General features: G+C 34.3%; 1 protein-coding gene across 4 annotated transcripts in view; it reads right to left on the bottom strand.

Annotated features, from left to right (window-relative positions):
* BRAF (B-Raf proto-oncogene, serine/threonine kinase) overlaps window positions 1–6,533 on the bottom strand; it is a 192,889-nt gene that overhangs the window by 7,176 nt on the left and 179,180 nt on the right. The gene's annotated exons all lie outside the window — the stretch shown is intronic.

Genomic DNA, 6,533 nt, shown 5'->3' with positions numbered 1-6,533 from the left:
TTTTAAAAAAAGTTATCTCAAATAGCCTGGAGACATAGAAAAGGCTCATTGAAACCTCAATGAAAGGTGAGTTATATATTACAAATCTAGCAACAGCACTAATTTAAAAGCAAAAATGGCTGAAACATATGAAAGAACACAACTTATGTATGCAGAATATGGTTCAGTCAAATGTAAGGCAGCTATAATAAAGTCTGCAGGTGATTTCTCCAGCTGAGTTTTATGTGCTCTGGTTATAATCAAGCTGAAAAGACTTCAATGTACAAAATTTCTCAGAATATGACTGTAAAATAGTTGATTTACAGAATACTGTTTTAGCTGAATTATCAACCCTTTTTCATAGATCACATTATATTATTATAATGCCACTATCAGGAAAGGAGAAGCAGGAATGATCCTCATTTTACAAAAGATAAAATTAACAAGTCAAATGATTTGTCCTCACTGTACATTTGACAGGAATAAACTCAGGCCTTCCATTTTCTAATTAATTTTACCTCTCAAACTACTAAAAAATTCAATACAGGCACATTACAGAACATAATTCTCAGCAAAAGAAACTCTTTAAAAATCAAAAAATCTCTTTGAAATATTACACTCATTTAGCTTACTGAATTTGGATGTTCATGCCATTATTTTTATCTACCATTTTGTCCACAGCTTCTATTTGTAACTAGAGGGCAGGTCCTCTTATTATACATCCCAGAGCTAAATTCTGGGGGTTAGTTAATAACTTACAAATATTAGAATTAGTCCATTTTAACATCACTTTTCATGAATAAACAGCAGCTTCTGAGGAGGATCCAAGCAACTGCTTTTATGAATACACTATTTAACTAATACAGAAATAATCTAACCATTTTTCATTGCTATTAGATTCCAACTAGTTGTTACAGAACATTGGCATATCCCAACAAATAACAGAGTCCTACAAATCCTCAGATTTGTAGGATGATAATACTAGCTACTATTTGAGTGCCTGTAATATGCCAGGTGCCCAGTAAACACTTTATGCACATTCCTATGATCCTTATAATAACCCTATGAGACATATGCTGTCCTTTTCCTTTATAAGATAAGCAAGTTGGGGTTTAGGAGTAGGTAAGTAACTTGCCTGAGATCATGCACCTAGAAAACTGCAGAGCTGGAATTCAAACACAGGTGCCGACCTCAAAAGCCCAGAGTTTCAACAATTAACAAACCCTTAAACAATTTTCAATAATTAATAATTTGTTTCCCCATTCTGAATATAACTTCTAATTAATACTCTTTCCACTCAAGGATTCCTTTGAACAAACCATTAACTGAGGAATTGTGAGGTCAGAGTCAGTAAATTTAAGTGACAGAAGGAGAGCAAGAAAGGGTAAAAGAATTATTACCTCCTATTTAAAGTGAAAAGAACTGGGGAGTTAGACACTGCTAAAGAAAGGGCCAAATTACTAAAATCTTGGAGATTAAAACACTTGGAACACAATCATGGGAGGTATTATGTTATCAAAGGTTTCAGAAATGTACAAGCATTCTCATTTTTGTTGCATATGGTCTGAGAATATTATGGTTTAGGACTGCTATTTTCATACAATTTATTACATAAACTGATCTGTGATATTTGTATGAGTAGTCACCATATCCAGCAGAATCTAAATAGTATTAAAGGAAGCCAACGTGAAAACAAGATTTATATAAAAGAAATCTTAATAAAAAATAGCTAGATTCATCTATTAAATGAGTATCAGAAGATGACAAAATCAAAGCAAAATTTTATATACCATATTAAAAAATAGTTTAAAAAATCTTCAGATGATGCTTCCATTCATTATAACATTTAGATACTCCATTTTGTTGAGTGGTATTTTATTCTCCACTCTTAAATATGAAAACAAACAAAACAACCTCTGAAAGCACAAAATCTTACCAACAAATTCCAAAACAAATACAAAAAAAGCAAACACAAAAATCATTACCAAAAGTCTACAGCTTCTAATGGAATGCAGTTCTATTTATAATCAGACTTTAGTCCAAGAGGGAAAAAAAGGTAAAATGAATGGGTTAAGGATCAATAAAAATCATGGAGAAAGATCAGAGTAACAAGTGATGGATCTGGTTTTGGGGGGAAAAAACCCCACTTTTCTATTATTTCTTGCATATCTGGAAATCTCTACTACTCTACCTTCTATCCTATTTTATTTGAAGTAAGAACCAACTCTTCTGTGAAATTATCTGATGTGAAACACCCAGAAACTTTCTGTGACTTCCTGAGAATCTTGGCAATTAATTTAATTAACTGAAAAATCAATTAGAGGGGTCAGCCCTGATCAAGATGATGGAGTGAGACACTTCAAGGCTTTGTCCTCCCACAGAAACTTTGAACAACCAGCAAGAACTGGCAGAACCATCTTTTTCAAAGCTCCAGAAAACAGTTAACGGACTACAGTAACAGGGTGAGTGCCAAATCAAGAAAAAGGCTACTTAAAGTGTTAGGATCTCGTGGTACCCTGGCTGGTCTCTCCTCCACCTGCCCCTCATCAACTTGATGGGGAGCTGGCTTGCGCCACCAGTGCTGATCCCGATTCCGGAGGGAGCAGAGTAACCCTCGTGCACAAAATGGGAGCATGTATGTCTGGGTCAATCTGTCTGGTGGTTGAGACTTGCCATCCCAGAACTTGTCCTGTAAGAAAGCAGATCATAGAGCTCTCCTACATCATGGGAGCAGTCAGTTTGTGCTGCCTGGGGTAAGAAATTGCTGGCTATAGAACACACAACTGCAATGTCAGGGATCCAGAGGAAACTATTTCCTAGGGAAGAGGCACATTTGGAACCGTTGTAAACAGGGTAATTCCTAAGGCCACAGGAGCATGAAGACAAAATGCACGCACAGAAGGGATCGGGGAAGCCCCTATGCTTTCTTTAGCCTTGATCTATTCTCTGAAATCATTGTGTGGACAAGCCCTGAAGGAGAGCACTTGCACAGGTCAATCTACAAAGACTGGGAAAGGTGTTTTCTTTTTTTTCCCTGCCTTTTTTTGTTGTTGTTGGCGCTTAGTATTCAAGGAAAATTCTGTCATAACACTAGCTGCACACACTTAGGGAACAGAGGCCTCAGAGTCTCAATTCTAGTGATAACACATTAAAATATCAAAATGTCCAGGTCTGAACAAGAGGTTACAAAACATACAAAGAAACAGGAAGTACAAAGGAGAAGACTGACGCATTAGACACTATCAATGAGGAGAATCAGACCTGAGACATTCCAGACAAAAACTAATAAATAAAATGGTCCTAAATATGCTCAAAGAGCTAAAGGAAAATATGGGCAAAGAAGGGGTATAGGAACACAGTTTGTGTACACTACTGAAGTTAAGTTGGTATCAAAGCAAAAACGATATAGATTTGGGATGTTATCAAAGCAAAAACATTATAGATTTGGGATGTTAAATATAAGCCCCATGGTAACTACAAAAAAATATCAGAGAACATGAATGCTCACAGAGACAGAAATCAGAGTACAAGTTGCCAGAGGCAGAGGGCAGGGGGAACAGGGCGTTAATGCAACTAGGGTGTAGGATTTCTGTTTTGGGAAATGGGAAAGTTTTAATAATGGAAGATGGTGATGATCCCGCAATTTTGCTAATTTGATTAATCCCATTGAATGGTATGCTTGAGTTGTTGAGATGGGAAAGTTTATGTCGTATATTTGCTCCCACAATTAAAAAAAAAAAAAAAAAAAAGAGCCAATAAAGAGACAACGGCAATTAAATGAAATACATGATCCTGGATGGGATGTAGCAAGGGAGGAGTAAATGCTCAAGGGGACATTATTGGGACATATGAAAAAAATTGAAATATAGACTGTAAGCTTTGTATCAATGTTAAATTTCTTGAATGTGATAGCTGCTCTTAAGGAGCTTACATAAGTGAACATCCTTATTTTTAGGAAATATACATGGTAGTATTAAGTGTTCAAGGAGCATGCTATATACAACCTACACTCAAGTCTTCAGAAAATGTATTGGTAAAAAGATAATTGGAGAAATAGATAGAATGATATGGCAAATGTGGAAAAATGTTAAAATTGGTTGATCTGGGTATCTGGGGAGGTAAGTTATGCTGGGGTTCACTGTGGGGGTTTGTATTGTTTTTGTAACTGTCCTGTAAGATCGAAAGTATTTCAAAATAAAAAGTTAAAAAAAAATCAATTAGAGGCCAAAATGAAACATTCCCCCTGACTCCCCTTCCCCATGGTTGAGACTAACCTAACCCCTATTTTCCATTTGACTTTATTCAGGAATAGGGCATAGAATTTGGGAAGAATATCATGTTTCATGATTTATGTGAAAGCTAAAGATTTTATTAACTAGCCTGAAAATAATATTACCTTTTATTCCAGAATTAAATGTATTTTCATGCTATAAATGTATAATTTGATAAAATGAATAATTTGATAAAATTCCTTAAAGACAAAATATACTATGAAAAATCTAATAAGCTATTTCTTATTATTAATCGCTGCTTTAGAGATGGGGGTGCAATCATTTTGAACTAGAAAAGTCTCCTTTTGACTTTCTTTGTGATGGCCTATATGGCAGTTTAAAAGGGATGTGAAACATTCTGGCATAGATATTCTGGCCTTTCTTAGAGAAAGGGTCACAGGAGAGATGAAATATTTAGTAAAATAAAGTGTTATAGAAATATTGAATAATTCAATAATTTTCAATCAAATAAAACTATAACTGGTGAGATGTTTTAGTCATGTAGTTCACATTTCATAATAGTAAAAAAAAGTCAGATCATTTTCTTAAATTGAGAATGACCCATTCAAAGAAAGGCCATTTAAGTTGGTGTGTTAAATAGTCATTATTTTAGAGGGGATGATTTTAACTACTGGTTTAGTATTAAAATTGCTAGTTCAATATTGTCATATGTGAAAATAAACAAACCTGAAGCATTTGATTACATCCCATGATTCCTAAATTATTTAAAATCAAGAAGACAATTCTTATTCCTTATCATTTACTAGTCAGAGATAAACCCTACGTAGGATTAAGAAAAATGATGTTTTTCTTTGTTTGGAGAATATATCTAAAGCTCCATATAAAACAAAACAAAACAGAAAGGGAAACAACCACAAATAACTGATTTAATTCTAATGCTACTTTTCCAGATCCATTTATCTAAACATCTTACCTGCCATATTTTTAATGTTCTTCCACTAACATTTCCAGTGGACCCACTTTGGAAGGGAGAGTAGAATTACTGAGACATTTTGGAGACATTAGAATGTCTATGGGATGGCACAATGAATTTCTGAGCAGCTTTATAGTTTAGCTCTGCCTCCTGGCAACGGAGACGGATAAAGAAAGGAAGGAAAAGATGGTGGGAGATTGGGCAGGTTAGTGTTGGTTGGGTAAGGAGAGTGGAAGAAGAAAGGAAGATAAAAGTGAAGCACATGTACTGGGAAATTATAGAAATAGCTCTATCAATAAAAAATCTGCTGATTTTTGTACCTCAAAAAGTCCAAACCTTCTCAGCATTCTTGAGACCAAGTCAATTTTGTAAAAACTTGACACATTCTTGCTATTCTATTTGTGAATAAATAAAGCCCCATCTAATAATTACTAATATAGTCACATCTTTAGTTTCACTGGAGGATTTAGACATCATGCACTCTGATATTTCACAATGTTACATTCTTTCTATCCCTTTTTTATTCTTGTTTTTTATCTATGAGAAATGTCCTTTTTCACTATTTTTGCCTAAACTCCAAGCCATGAATCAATTTCTAAAAACATGATGGCATTAACTTATCAAACTATTCAAGGGAGGGGCAAAAAGTTATGCCATAATTTACTTATTATTTTAAAGTCTGTCCAATTTTCTTCTTTATTGATTTCAAAGAAGAATGGCATTTATGCCGATATTCTCTGCTGGAATAACCTTGAACTGTTGGTTATATCTAAAAATTACCACAAATCCAAATTTGTGTCAATGAAGTAAACTGAGTAAATGAAGATGTAGTTAAGAGGCTGGCTTTGATCTTCAGGTTGACTCTGAAGTAGAGATGGCAATTTCTTTAATAAGGCCATTAGACAATGCTGCTTCTTTCACTTCTGATTCCCCTTGAATCGCAGTAAAAAATACATTGACTATCACATTAGAATCATTTTCTACACAAGAAAGTGTAAGCATTAGAAAGTGTTCACAAATACTTAATACCATGGAATGCAAAAAGAGAAAAGCATCCATAAGTAGAATCTTGCTAGGAAAAGGATATACGGAAGGCAGAAATTTTATGCAACACATTTGACAAGGTGATTGCTAAAATATGCTTCACAAAAGGTAAGTATAATCTAAAGTAATTAATAATAATTTGAAAAAGAGATCCATTATCTGGTTGTTTGGCAGCCAGAGTTATCTAAAAGCAAAACAAATCTAAAAGTTCTCAGAATTCTGTGACGCTTTTTTTCTGGGTGGAGGAGGAAGCATTGCATTTACAAGAAAATTCAACTTTTATATATGTAAGGCATTTTTAATAC

This window comes from Choloepus didactylus, chromosome 5 (genome assembly GCF_015220235.1).
Source record: "Choloepus didactylus isolate mChoDid1 chromosome 5, mChoDid1.pri, whole genome shotgun sequence".
NCBI classification, from domain to species: Eukaryota; Metazoa; Chordata; class Mammalia; order Pilosa; family Megalonychidae; genus Choloepus; species Choloepus didactylus.
Note: the sequence above shows the minus strand (reverse complement) of the source record. Positions and strands in the feature narration are given on the sequence as shown.